This window comes from Protopterus annectens, chromosome 10.part0 (assembly GCF_019279795.1).
Source record: "Protopterus annectens isolate FY-2018-M chromosome 10.part0, PAN1.0, whole genome shotgun sequence".
Taxonomy (NCBI): Eukaryota; Metazoa; Chordata; order Ceratodontiformes; family Protopteridae; genus Protopterus; species Protopterus annectens.
The window spans coordinates 1,755,148,654-1,755,164,448 of NC_056744.1; the positions used below are offsets into that span (position 1 = coordinate 1,755,148,654).

The 15,795-nt window shown below is 40.9% G+C and overlaps 1 protein-coding gene across 1 annotated transcript in view; it reads left to right on the plus strand.

Annotated features, from left to right (window-relative positions):
* The window catches only part of LOC122813979 (nuclear factor of activated T cells 2 interacting protein), a 270,404-nt gene that overhangs the window by 77,581 nt on the left and 177,028 nt on the right, over nt 1-15,795 (plus strand). The window lies entirely within an intron of this gene.

Genomic DNA, 15,795 nt, shown 5'->3' on the forward strand with positions numbered 1-15,795 from the left:
GTTTTGTTATTTTTCGGTCTTTTGGTGTTTTGGGTGTCGGCTTTGTGGCATGTCGGTGTAGTGTAGGGGATCCATTTATATCTATCTATATATATATATATATATATATATATAAAACAACATATATATATATATATATATATATATATATATATATATATATATATATATATATATATGTGTGTGTATGTATACTGACCCTCGAGATGAGGGTCAGTCTCCTTTACTACCTAATTTTTTCTTACCTGAACTGGCACAGGCTCAGGGTAAGAATTAACCCTTCCTTTCTGAGATTGGGGCTTGGAAACTTGACTGTATTCTGAACCATGTATTACATACATCTATAGTATCTTTCCCTAGTTTGTTATTGAAAATTGAGTAATGGTACTTCGGAGAGGGGATACAATTTAATTCACATACTAATACTATAAATTCTTAGCTAACTGGTTACTTTTATATAAAATGCAGATAGTTTTCCCCCAAAAGGTTTGGTGTTTCCCCCAAAAGGTCTGGTTCAAGGCTCCCAAGAGCACCCCACCACTACCAGGTTATACCTCATACCATGCTTTTCGGCCCCAAAACTTGGACCGAACCACAAAAGGAGGGGGAGTATCAATATTCGTCAAAGATACCCACACCTCCAGGTTGGTGGCACAGCACGAAGCATCAGAGACTATCCATGTGCAACTAACAGTGGGTAAAACTGCCTTCCAGTTTATAGCCTGCTACAGACCACCCTCCCAATCCCAGGAACCCCACTCGGCCTTCCTGAGAACACTGGAAAATATGAAGGTCTCTCCAAACACCATTATATTGGGCGACTGGGCGACTTCAACTACCCAAACATAGACTGGGAGCATTACTCTAGCTCCAACACCCTAGCCCAAAGGTTCCTAGAATTTATAAACTCAAATGCTATGGAACAACTTGTTATCACTCCCACAAGAGGGGAAAACATACTTGACCTGATCATCACCAAAATGGGGACTCTATGCTCCAGACCAGAAGTGTACCCCTCATTGGTAAGATCATACCATAAACTAATCTCACTGGATAGTCACATCCCGACCCCACCCCCTGCCCAGAAAACCACAGTGAAAAACTTCTCTAAAGCAAATTTCACACTCCTTAAAACCGAGGTGGAATCCTTCAAAGCCCCCGGGCCTGTGGAAAATAGAGCCCAGACCACAGAATCCTTTATAAACGCATTCTATGAACACCTTCAGGAATGCACGGATCATACAATCCCAAATAAAACCAAGACCCAATCCTCCAAAGGCAGATGTCCTGTCTGGTGGACCCCAGCCATAAACAAACTATACAATAGAAGGAGGAAGCTACTACATGATAGAGCAAAATCCCAAAAAGGGAAGGCATCTCTGATCAGTATTAGCAAAAAACTACGGGCGCTCATAAAATCGTCTAAGGCCAGCTTCAAGAGAAAAATTGCACAGGACACTAAGGATAATCACAAGGCTTTCTTTAGTTATGTTAGGGACCTGGGTGGGAATTCCCAGATATGCTCAGAATTAGTCCAAAATGACAAAAAATACACCGAACCCTCAGACATTGCCAACATCTTAGCTGACAGGTTCAGCGCAAACTTCTCCCCCCCCCCCCACCAAAAGGGCAAATATCTATCTTAGCAGAGGGCTGCCCCCCTGACATCTCAGATGCTCAGGTAAGAGCCGCCCTCTCCAAAGCAAAAAACACAGTATCAATGGGACCAGATGGTGTCTTGGGCTGCGTCCTACATGAACTCCAAGAAGAGCTAAACCCAAACCTAAAACTACTGTTCAGTCTCAGCCTTACTACAGGATATGTACCCAAAGAGTAGCGTACAGCAACAGGGGTCCCTCTCCACAAAGGTGGTGCCTCAACGGATCCTGGAAACTATTGCCCCATAAGCCTGACTAGCTTGGTCTGCAAAGCTATGGAAAGGATCATCATGGACCTCATAAATAAAGATATTGGGGACCTACAGACACTGGATCCTACCCAGTTCGGCTTTAAGGGCAGATCCTGCCTCTTAAACCTGGTCGATTTCTTTGAAACAGTCACCAAGGCCATTGACAAGGGGAAGGTGGTCCACACAGCCTACCTGGACCTCGCAAAAGCCTTTGATACAATACCCCACTCGCACATTATAGATAAGCTCACCAGCTTAAATATAAACCCCTATGTCACTAGATGGGCTGCAAACTGGCTCAAGGACAGAACCCACATGGTTAGAATTGCTGGAGCCATGTCAGACTCCAAACCAGTTACAAGTGGCATCCCACAAGGCTCAGTCCTGGGGCCTCTCTTGTTCGGTATATATTTCTCGGAGGTACAGGCCAACACAGAAGGACTGTGGCTGACCAAGTTCACAGATGACTGCAAGCTGGGCGCCATAATAGACTCTCCAACCGACACAAGCATCCTCCAAAAGGGCCTCATAGACAACTGATGCCAGAGCCATAGCCTCAAGCTAAACACCAAAAAGTGTATAGTCATCCCCTTTGGCAAAAGCAAAGTGCCCACAAATTACCACATAGGTGGTAATCCATTAAGTACAGAAGAAGTAATTAGGGACCTGGGGACCCAAGTTGATAGCAAACTCTCATTTGACAACCTTGTGGCCAAAGTGGTTAGAAAAACATTTTATATAGCCCACCTAATCATGAAGGGATTCACATCTAGATCAGGGGAGGTCATTGTGCCTCTTTACTCATCCCTCATCAGGCCCATAATTGAGTGCAATGCCCCTTTTGGGATGTACCTTACCAGACACCGGCAGCAACTGGAAAGACCCCAGAAATACCTCACCAAGAGAATCAAAGGGCTCAAACAGATGCCATATGCTGCCCGGTTAAAGAAACTCCAGCTCTACTCAGTGGCATACCGCCTGCTCAGAGGCGATCTGTGCCTGATGTATAAAGCCATGTCTAACCCGGAATTAATGGACATGCTGCACCTCAGAAAATCCAAATCCCATCGAGCTATGCGCTCAAGAGATTTGAACCTCAGCACTGAAATAAATAGGACATGCTGGAGGGACAGATTTACAACCCAGAGGCTCCCTTCAGTCTGGAATAAAATCCCAGTCCAGGTTAGGCAGAGTCCCTCATTGACTCTCTTCAAGAGGAATCTTGAGTGGATGGGAGATCGTAGGTTTACCCCGGGTATCACTTCTGTGTCACTGTTAGACAGAGGGTATCACTTCTGTGTCACTGTTAGACAGAGGCACAGTATACTAACCTCGAAAAAGGGCATAGAAAATTAATTTAAAATGGGTGGCGAAAGCCAAACACACTCTGGCTAGGCTTATAAATGCCCTAGTCAGATAGCCTAGTATGAACCTATGAACTTATGTTTGCCTTGTATATTTTCATTTGTAATGGAAGGTTGGAAAATAGTTCAACTACCTCATCCCAGAGCCCACTACACAAAAACATTTATCTTGTCAAATGGTCTGATAAGTAAACACAAATCAAATGTTTAAGGAGAACACCACCGAAAAGCCATTTTCTTTTCTTTCCAGAAAGCATTTTTCTTCCCTGTAATCCAAGACTGAACACTTCACATACAGAAAAAAACATGTTTGCCTTTCTTTCTTGCATCTGTCACATCACAACGGCTACTAACATTGGCAGAGTAATTTAAATTGGGTCACATCCCAACAGAGCCATTAAGAAAACAATGACATTTAAATGTGCCTTATCAGTTAGATTGCCAGCAACTCACCTCAGATAAATAGTGTAGTCCGGAGTCTGAGCAAAAGCAGGGTTTTCAAGCTTGGTTTTCAGACACATGTATTTCCCTGTAATTAAACTCTGTGCCACAAAGAAAGCAAGTGTGTTAATTTAATCATTCCTTCTTACTTTGTCAGTATGTCATTTTGCATTTTTTCTACAGTGTAATTTCTGCAAAAGTACATGTTTTTCTGGAGTTGAGGAAAGAAAATAACATCAACGATTTTAATTCTACATACAATATTAAAAACTGCAAATCCAACACAAACCATCTCAGCCCAAGTCTTTTGCTGGTTAGGGACTGCCATAGTGGAACAATCTGCAGAACAATTGGCAGTGGAGTTTTATAGTGTCGAGTTGCTAGCCCAGGGCCAAACCTTCCACAGAAGGCACATACATGCACACACACACACACCTAGGACCAATGCAGAGTGTCCAATCCACCTATATGTCTTTGGGACATGGGAGGAAACCAGAGCTTGCATTTTTCTCTCAGTGTGTTTTTCGTCAGTACAAGTTTTTTTTATAATATCAGTGGTTCCGTACAAGGTTTCGGCTATTTTTTTTTAGTATCTAATGTTTGGTTTTAGGAAACCAGAGCACCCAGAGAAAACCCACGCAACTCCATAGAAGACACTCCAGCCAAAAATCGAACCAGAGAACCTCTTGCTTGAGGTGGCAATGCTTACCGCTGCACCACCAGCCCAAGTAACACCTATTAATTGCAGGGGGCAGATTTCTCAAACGAACACGGAACTACATTTGTTACTTTGAAAAGAACAATTAACTCAGCTACATTTCCAAGTCTGTAATTTAAACATTCCTTAAAATACTGCAACAGGGATGCCACTAATGAAAATCAAAGGAAGCAACAGGGCTGCCACTAATGAAAATCAAAGGAAGCAACAGGGCTGCCACTAATGAAAATCAAAGGAAGCAACAGGGCTGCCACTAGTGAAAATCAAAGGAAGCAACAGGGCTGCCACTAGTGAAAATCAAAGGAAGCAACAGGGCTGCCACTAATGAAAATCAAAGGAAGCAACAGGGCTGCCACTAATGAAAATCAAAGGAAGCAACAGGGCTGCCACTAATGAAAATCAAAGGAAGCAAAGTAATTAAAATACGGATTGATGTGACTGCTTACTTTTCACTGTCAGCAACAATGTTGTCAGCTGATGAGAGAGAACTACAGTATACGATCCCCTCATCTTAAGTCTCATGCCGTGTTGCTTGCTACTCTTATAATAGTGAATTTTTCATTGCAATTTACTTTTTCATCCAATCCTAAGAAATACCAATGCTTACATTGCTTCGTACAACCTCCTTGTTTTGCAACAGCTTTGCCACCCTGTTTTGAGAATATTGCTATAACTGTGCTGACACAAATTAGTTTTATATTATCTCCTTACATTATCGCATTCCCACCCCACTCACAATGGATGTGTTTAATTTCAGCTGATGTTTCTTTTGGTGTACAGCTACAACAACTGATACTAATAGCTTTTTATATATTCCTCTCTAGTCTATATTGAATGTGCAGTCACTGTATTTCAACTGTTTCTTGCACCCTGACATTTCCGAATATCTCTGTTTTTCTTTCGCTGAATACGTTTTTAGAGTTTTTCTCCCAGTCCTCTGCTGAAAGGGATCTTGCATGATCCAGTAACTAAATGCAAATAAATTGTCATTGCAGAAAAATGTAACTGCTGGAATGACTTTATCATCATCAACCTGCTTTTTCCCAATTTCTACATGGGGTTCAGGGGTATCATGTTAACTGTTGCCAACTCTCTCGATTCAATGCTACGCTCCCACTTTATTCAACACTCATGCTTGACTTTCACAGATCTTCTTTCACACAATCCATCCACCTCTTTGGATGTCTTCAATTCCTCTTACTTTCTTCCCCAGATTGTCTTCTGCTTTCTGAACCACTGTAATGTGTTCTTAGATCTTTTCTGCAATTGTGGCTACTTTGGCTTCTGCTCTTATGGCCTCATTTCATTCTGTCCCACAGTATGCATCCTACCACCCTTCTCAGGCACTTCATTTCCATCACCTCTAGCTTCCTCAACTGCTCTGCTTTTATTGCCCAGGTTTCTGTACCATACATTAGTACTGGTTGCACCACTGTCTTGTACACCTTGCTTTTCAGCTTCTTTGGCATTCTTCTGTCATAGACTACACCTGACACTCTATGCAGTTGACTGTGCAGCCCCTCTGATTCTAGCTTTGACCTCTTCATTCAGACTTCCCTTCTCAACCACCCCACCCAGATACTTGAAGCTATTAACCTGTTCCACTATCTTCCCTTCTATCTCAATTCTCATCTTCTGATTTTTCCAATTTGCGAACATTACCACTGTCTTATCTGTACTTAATTTCATCCCATGTGCCTTCAGTTTTGCATTCCATTCCCCTATCATTTGAAGTTCTTGCTCAGTCTGCCTGCAATGCCACATCAGCATGCAGCAACTTTGTTCTGTCTCTCTGACCTGTTTGCTAATGTAGTCCATCACCAGTATGAACAGCAGTGGGCTCAGAGCTGAACCCTGGTGCACACCCACTCTCACTAGAAACCCCTCTGTGAGAATGAATACTGTTCATACTTGAGTCATTGGGTCCTTGTACATAGCCTGCACAAATTCTACCATTGTTTCCAGGACTTAGAACCACCACAGTACTACCCAAATAGGCTTTCTTGGGACCTTGTAATATGCTTTCTCCAAGTCTAGGAATGCCCAGTTGGACTCTTTCCTCATCTCTAGCTTCTCAACTATCTGTCTCACTGCAAACATTGGGTCAGTTGTGCTGCATCCTGATCTGGATCTGAACTGCCCATCTCCCATCTTACATTTGACTACTAGAGTATTGTTTGTTTATCAATCATCCTGTCCAGAACTTTCATGCAATGTGACAGGAGTTTGATACCTCTGTACTCCCCACAGTTGTGTATGTCCCCATTGTTCTTGTACACTGGCACAAGTATGTTTATTCTCCAGTCATCTGGGATATGCTTTTCTCTCCACACTGCTATGAGTACCCTCAGGAGCCATTTCTCCCTTATCTCACTCAGCAGCTTTATCATATCTGCTGTGGCCTCATCTGAGCCTGCTGCTTTCCCTGACTTCATTTTCCTTAGTGCTGTTCTTCTAGGGTGGGCTTCTTCTCTCATTTTAGGTTATGTCTGGGGCAGTACAGCTTGTCTGGGATTTTCTTCATTCAGAAGCTGCTGGAAATGTTCCTTCCATCTGCTTTTGATGTCCTGTGGACTGGTGAGCAGGTTGTTGCTGACATCCTTTATGAAGGGTGTCCTGACATTTTTGCCTGATATAGTTTTTGTGCCACCTACAGAGTCACTTTCCAGAAGTTGGTAGAGTACCTTTGATGCCCTGTTCTTTTGCTATCGCAACTCCTTTCTTAGCTTCTTTGTTAGCCAAACAGAAAAGACCAACCAGGCTAGGCAGGAATACTATCTCCCACTTTTTCCCTGCACTCCTCCTTTATTTTGGTGCCTTTCTGGACTTCTGCATTCGACCACCAGCTTTCCTTGTGTACCTTATTTCCATTATGTCTCAGCCACATATCTGTCCTATAGTCCTCACACATGCTGCTTTGAGGAAATGCCATTCTTCAACTCCACCTGTGTCCTCCTCTTTTTAGGGTGTTAAGAGCCCTAAGTAATTCCTAGAACTGTTGTACTTTCTCTCTAGTCAAGTTCCAGGTCTTCAGCCTGGACTCTGACCTTAGCCTTCTCTGACCACTACTTGCAGCTGACTGTGGCAAGTAGTGGTTTATGCCGTGGGCCGACTGTTTCACTGGGGATGACTTTGCAATCATGGATTCTGCCCCAGTGCCTTTTCCTTACTAGGAGGAAGTCTACCCGATTTGCATGTTGGCTACTCTTGTATGTGATCTTGTGACTCTTCCTCTTTCTGAACCATCTGTTTGCTACTATCAAGCCATTTGCCAGACAGAAGTCTAGAATGGCCTCTCCTTTATTCCTGTTGCCCCACCCATGTGGACCCAGGCAGTCCTCATGTCCTGTTCTGTCCCGATATGTGCATTCAAGTCCCTCATTAACAGCATGAATTCATGTTGTCCTGCTTTATCTAGTAGGTCCTGCAACTGTTGTCTGAATGCACTCACTATAACAACCCTGCTGTGGGGCATAGTCTGTGATTATGAATACTGCCCTATCGTTACACTGGAGTCTGATTGCCATGAGTCTGTCACTAATTCTGATTATATCCATCACAATCTTCTGAAGCCTCTCAGCACAACTCCCACAGCATTTCTAGCTTGTCCTCCTCTGAGTAGTAGACTATGGATCCCAAGTCAGGTGGCTTCACTGCACTAACCTTTTTGTCATTAAATTATTCTGCCTTTTTTCTGCTGTGTCAAAGTGCATTTTATTTTATTTTATATGTCTTGTTTTACCTGCACTTCGTGTTTCCTGGGGACTTTTTTGTCTTTTTCTGTTTGAAGTTTTATTTGCTCCTGGAACATGGCAAAAGGTGATGTTATAGAGTTGGATTACAATCCTGGTAACCCCGTACACAAGTAGAGTGGGCATCGCTTAGAAAGGATTTTACTGTTACAGAGGAATCCTTTACTTGATGTGAGAATTGAACCTATGACTGGTGTGGACATTAATGTCAATATAAAGGAAATGTTTGAATGTAAATGCAGAAATCTAGATAATAAATTTATATAAGTTCAAACACCTGCAGTGGCGAAGACTACACCTGGAGGCTGAGTTTCATCTTAATATAGTTCTGAGAGGTTTACGTGTTCTTAATATGCCAACCTATGGGGACACGTATCCTGAACTACTGAAACACTAGCAGAATCTGAATTTGAGTTTCAGTAGTGCATACATGAAACTATTGATAGACTTTTTTTACTTTGTTAGAAGAAGAACTGGTAGCAGATATTCGTATGCTACATAATGATATTCTAACAGAGTTTTCCAATGAAATCATCCAAGATAAACTAGATACTCCTACATGACAGTGTAGCTGACTATGATAAAAGACTACACTGTGAAGGCTAAGAAATTAAGTAGAGATATTATTAATTTTGATAAAGGTGCTGTCTTTATGTGGCCAAGACAATAGACTTTTAATAGAGATACTATTAGTAGTGATTTAACAGCTCCGAACAGTGAGACAGCTATCACTATGCAGGAAGTACCTGCCATTTCCAATGTCAATCAATCTTGAGGTCACACCAATGATGGGAGGTGGAGCTGAGCAACTGTTGAGTGAGCAGACAGGAAATGTAATATCACATAACGCTAATATGAGCAGCACTTCAGTGACATTAGTAGCAACTTCATTTGAGAATTTACTATCGGCAGAGACATCTAGTTTGGTTTCGAACATTCAGTCAATTAGGAATTCGGATGTGTCGAGTGGAGCTATCAGCAAGGCACCAGAAAAATTATTTAATGGACATCACCAGTTTCCTTTACCAGAACCACTTCCATTCAAGTGAACGCTTCGAGGGAACTGCTCGTTGAGCAGAGGGAGAAGAGTGCGAGTGTGGCAGAATTCACAAATAGAGGATTGAACTGTTTACAGGAACATGAAGAGTGCAGTAAGGAAGACATGATTGTTAATTTGTCAGCTTTACAATTAACTGATGCACAACGACGTGTCCTTTAATAAAGGACTGTCGTTTATTCCTTCACAGAAGTCTAATGTAGTTGATGTCCTTTTGAATCTAAAAATGTTTGTTAGACAATTGAACCTGAGAGTTAAATTTGGTGCTAATGACAATAATTTGAATAATTGCATTTTTAAAAAACCCAGCACTTATATTCCTAAAGCACATCCTAGTATTGAAGCATTTTGTAATGTATGTGAAGAGGACATTAGGAATTGTTTCAAAATGGAATGTAAATGTAGATTTATTTAATTTATCTAGAGATGAGAATGATGCATCGACAGAACTTAAGAGTTTGAAAACTATCTCTTTTTTCATCCCGCAGATAAGGGAGGGGGTGTATACTAGATAAAGAAAAATATATTGAGAGTATGCTTCAGTTACTTAGTGACTCAGATACCTTTGTGGTTATCTCCAAAACTATGGTTAAAGCACTCGTTGAGAGTTTTGTTTCTTATTTTTGACTTCTTGATATCTAGAGCTATTAATGAAGATCTTTTTAAGTATTTTAGTGGAGAGAACCCTAACATCCCCCTGATATATGGTTTGCCTAAATTACATGAGTCTGGTTGATCCACCTATGCGTCCCATTGTGTCCGAGAGAGGTTGGGTCACTGAGCCTCTCTCCATTTTTGTAGAGAAGATGCTACGACCTGTAGTTGACCAACAACCCACTATTTTAAGGGACACTAACATTTTTTTAGAAGAACTTTATAGAGGGACTGCCAACTTAGATAGGACTAGAGAGCTGTTTCTTGTAACTTTAGATATAGGTTCATTGTTTATGGTTATCCCTAATGACTGGGGGATTGAAAACCTTAGGACCATGCTAAACAGTATGAAATGTTATTTGAATGACAGGGTTTTTCTCATTTGTGAATTACTTGGGATTATCCTTGACAATAATGTATTCATGTTTGGTAATGACTATTATCTGTAGAAGGTTGATGTGGCTATGGGTACATCTTGTGCTAATAGCTACGCCAACCTAGCTCTAGCCCAGTGGGAGCTTGACATAGGGATTTTGGCTAATCCCTTGGTCCTCTGGCACAGACGTTTTGTTGATGATGTTTTTGTGCTGTGGGGAGGTGATGAGAATAGTCTGTCTGAGTTTATAGAATGGTTGCATTCTATCACCTCGTTCCTAAGATTTACATATGAATATTCAGTGGATAAGATAAGTTTTTTAGATGTGTGTATTAGGAAGAAGGATATTAGTGGTTTTAAAACCTCTTTATTTAGGAAGAAGATTAGAAGAATACACTACTACATAAAGGTAGTATGCACCCACTGCATGTTCCCAGGAATGTACTTAAAGGTAATTTCCAAAGGATGATGAGAATACATAGTGACAAACATGATTTGTTACAAGCTTTTAATGTTTTGAAAGTAGATTTTCTTAGTAGGGGATACACTGAGAGAGAAATAAATAATTGTATAGATCAAGTTATGAAACAAAGGAATAGCAAAGGTAAACTGTATTTTTCAGAAAAGTCGAATCTGGACGTAGTTGAGTTATCCGAGGGTAATAATGTGAATATGAGGTTTCCATTAACTTGTGCAAGTGATGTTAATATATTTTGTGATGTCATTAGTAAACACTGGAACATCTTGTACTCCGACAGTAAGCTGAGAGAGTGTATTTCTCGTACTCCGCTATTTTCCTTTAAGAATAATATGTCCTTGAAGAGACAACTTTGTGATAGTAGAAACGATGAGATAGTGATAGAATCACAACGCAAAGGTACTTATCCATGTAGACATTGCCGTGCTTGTAAGTATTATATAGTGCCCCTCAGTTTAAACATCCATTTCATGACTGTTTTGTTGAGTTTCCATTTTATGCTGACTACACTAGTTGAAATTTAGTATATTACTGTTTTTGCACAGTTTGCTATGTTTTCTATGATGGGAAAACCAACAGGTCTCTTAGAGAACGTGTGTTAGAGCATCTCAGATACATTAATAATAGGAAGAACACTAGTGCACTGGCGAAACATGTAGAATGCAATGATATAAGTCATGAATTTAAGTTTTTTGTTCTAGAATTAATAAATGAAGGGAAGAGAGGTGGTGATATTTGTAATAAGACCAAAGCCAATGAGCAGAAATGGATTATTCTGTTTAAAGCTGATGCATATCCAGATATAAATTATATGGTTTCACTGAAACCATTTTTACGCCAGAGATGTTAAGTCTATGTATGATATGTTTTTGTAATTTATTTTCATGGTAGAGAAAGTTGGTTGTGTTTTACTTTAAGTTAATAGATAGTTAATGAGAATGACACACTCATTGATTTATAGTTTTTTAAATACTGGTTGTTGAATGTAATGTTTGTCTGATGAAGCAGTTGTTTGTGAGACCATGAAAGCGCTAACCTGTTTGTCATTAAATTATTCTGCCTTTTTTCTGCTGTGTCAAAGTGCATTTTATTTTATTTTATACATCTTGTTTTACCGGCACTTCGTGTTTCCTGGGGACTTTTTGTCTTTTGCTGGCTTCAGTGCACTGCCATTCATCTTGCCTCTTGGATACATAGGATGTCCAGCCACCTCCATATCATCCTGTCATCCACTTCCAAGCTGTGCCCTGTCAGTGAACCTACAATAAGTGTTCAGTTAGTTTGGTGGGTTGATTTTGTTTGTCCAGCTTTTTGCTCAACAGAGCTGTCCAAGATAACCCAGGCTGAGCATTTAGACACCAGCTGGCCAGTAGCTTATTAACCCAGGGCTGCTGGGCTTTTGTGGCAAACACACACTGGTCAATAGGGGCACATGCACCCCTCCCACCATTAGCATGGGTCCCTGTTATAGGGCGGAGTGGGCTGGGTCCTCAACCTGCTTATTACTGGTAACTATCCATGCCCATTTGGTGACATTAGTCAACATGACTGAATCACCTACAACCATATTTTTACACTGTTGAGTGGCTAGTCTTGCCACAGAACCCTGCTGGACTGACTCCATTTACTGAAATGGATGCAATCCATCCTGCTGCTTCTGACAATGCCCCATCCAATGATGGAATATTCATAGAGCTTAGGAATTGCCTAAAATGTTCCACTTCTTGGCATTGTCCTCAGTCAAGATCAGCATTTCTTCATCCATCCTGAAAATACTCCAAGCAATGCTCTTCCCCCTAACCTCTTTAAAGCCATCTGAAAGTAGTTCTTTAAGGCCATGCCTCCTCTGAGACATGGGCCTTCCTTTCCATGACTGCCAAAGTTGCTTCATTCCTAGCCTGTTGGTACCTTGTGTAAATCTGGAGAGCCACCTGTAGGCAGTCTATGGCAAAACCCTAAACCTGAGGGCTTCTCTCAGTGTTAGTGCCCACCAATATATCCTAGGGTTACTTCCATTACAATCATTGACCACCTTTTGTTCACAGACCCTGCCTATGTCTCAGTTGAAGTCTTGAGCAGAGTCCATTAGGACTTTATTCCTGACCACCCCAGGTATAAAGGAGAACCTTTTCTGGAGGTGGTGTTGAAATATCTACTAGGAATTCCCGACTGTTGAGATATCTGATGGGAGTTCCCATAATACCTTATCGTTTTCTGGATCTCTCCTACAGCCACTCTGATCATATGACCCGGCTCACTGTCAAGTGATCAGCTGATGGCTCAGCACCTTTCTTAATCTAAATGTCCAAAACCTACAGCCTCTGGTCTGAGGACATGACAGAAGTATAAGTCATTGGCATTTAGCCTAAGGTAATCTAATATAAAGTACACATTTTGTCCAATTTGGTGTTTGATATGGGCAATTCTTGAGATTCACAAAGGTTTTAATAGTTCATCACTCGCTCACACATCAGATTGACAAGCCATGTCTTCTACACCCTTCTAGGTATCTGCCTCATTCCACATGCAAGTGTTGTAGCAGAACTACAGTAAAGTTGTACCATTTTAAGCACCAGTACCATGTCTCCAAGTAGCCCAAACACACTGAGTAGGTGTTACTATGCTGAAACAAAAGCCATGTGCATCTTTACCATATTTCAAATGTTATATGGCTTTATACAATAAAACAGCCTTTGGCAGTTTAGAGCTTCATCTAAGATCAGTTTTCTGGCTTAATGTTATATTGAATAACATTGCATCATATCATGCCTTAAAGACTGATGGTGCTCTTATGAGTGTCCGTGACCACCCCCCCCCCCCAAAGAAAAGAAAAGAAAAAGCCATCTGTGTGGTGTTTTTAAAGGTTCACATTAGAGTAGGTTCCATGGCACAGAGGTCATGTAGCAATTTTTTTGATCTTTTTGTTATGTGGTTCTTGAATAGCTACAGTGGATATAAAACGTGTACACATCCTTGTTAAAATGCCAGGTTTTTGTGATATAAAAAATGAGACCATAATAAATCATTTCAAAACTTTTCCCACCTTTAATGTGACCTATAACTTCAATTGAAAAATGAACAAATCTGTTACGGGAAAAAATATAAAAAAACGTACAATACGCTGGTTGCATAAGTGTGCACACCCTTAAACTAATACTTTGTTGAAGCACCTTTTGATTTAATTACAACATTCAGTCTTCTTGAGTAGGAGTCTATCAGCATGGCACATCTTGACTTGGCAATATTTTCCTACTCTTCCTTGCAAAAGTGCTCCAAATCTGTCAGATTGCAATGGCATCTCTTGTGCACAGCCCTCTTCAGGTCACACCACAGATTTTCTATTGGATTTAGGTCTGGGCTCTGGCTGGGCCATTCCAAAACTTTAATTTTCTTCTGGTGAAGCCATTCTTCTTTTGATTTGGATGTATGCTTGGGGTCATTGTCATGTTGAAAGAACAAAACGCCACAGCAACCTTGGTACCAAAAGTCCAATATTAACCTGAACGCCAGTTCACTGGCGTTCAGGTTAATATTGGACTTTTGGTACCAAGGTTGCTGTGGCGTTTTGTTCTTTCAACGGTCTTTCTCGTTTGGTAGCAGTTTGTTTATTGTCATGTTGAAAGGTGAAATTCCTCTTCATCTTCAGCTTTCTAGCAGACGCTTGAAGGTTCTGGGCCAAAAGTGACAGGTATATGGAACTGTTCACAATTCCATCCACCTTGACTAAAGTCCCAGCTGAAGAAAGGCAACCCCAAAGCATGATACTGCCACCACCACGCTTCACCATGGGGATGGTGTTCTTTTGGTGATGCAAAGTGTTTTTGCACCAAATATACCTTTTGGAATTGTGGCCAAAAAGTTCAACCTTAGTCACAGCAGACCATAATACATTTTCCCACATGCTTCTGGGAGACTATGTATTGTTTTGCAAATTTTAGCTGGGCCTGGATGTTTTTCTGTGTAATAAAAAGCTTCCATCTTGCAACCATACCCCATAGTCCAGATATATGGAGAATACAGGAAATTGTTGTCACATGTAGTACACAACCAGTACTTGTCAGAAATTCCTACATTAAATTAACCCCAAAGCATGATACTGCCACCACCACGCTTCACCATGGGGATGGTGTTCTTTTGGTGATGCAAAGTGTTTTTGCACCAAATATACCTTTTGGAATTGTGGCCAAAAAGTTCAACCTTAGTCACAGCAGACCATAATACATTTTCCCACATGCTTCTGGGAGACTATGTATTGTTTTGCAAATTTTAGCTGGGCCTGGATGTTTTTCTGTGTAACAAAAAGCTTCCATCTTGCAACCCTACCCCATAGTCCAGATATATGGAGAATACAGGAGATTGTTGTCACATGTAGTACACAACCAGTACTTGTCAGAAATTCCTACAACTCCTTCAGTGTTGCTGTAGGTCTCTTGGCAGCATCCCTGATCAGTTTTCGTCTTGTCTTTTCATCAATTTTGGAGGGGCGTCCAGTTCTTTGCAACATCACTGTTGTCCCATATTTTCTTCACTATTTGATTACTGTCTTCACTGTGTTCCATGGTATATCCAATGCTGTGGAAATGTTTTTGTACCCTTTTTACCCGAGTGTTTTATTGTATCTAACTGTTACAAATGTGTCTGCTATTGTACTACTGTATTGTAAATCAGTGTTCTAGTGGTGCTTTTCTCCCTGGACCTCCACTGAAAATGGGCTATCTCTGCCCAGTCAACCTTCCTGGTAAACAAATGCAAATAAATAATAATAAATAAAAATGTGTGGGTTTCTGACAAATTACTGAGGACTGAAGTCACTAAATTACACACTTTTAAGTTTCAGATTTCATATCTTCAGAAACTGTGCTAACACAAATCATGATGTTCTAGCTACTTTGTAAGTTTATAAGAGCAATACTTAAATCTGTCCCTATTTTTGAGCCTTTGTCTCCCAATTTAGGCTTTGTCCAGATTTCTTGCATGAAGAGGTTGAGCAGTATGCCTAGACGTGGTCAAGTAGCAGCAAAGAGCTGAAGAAACAAGGTTGTCTAC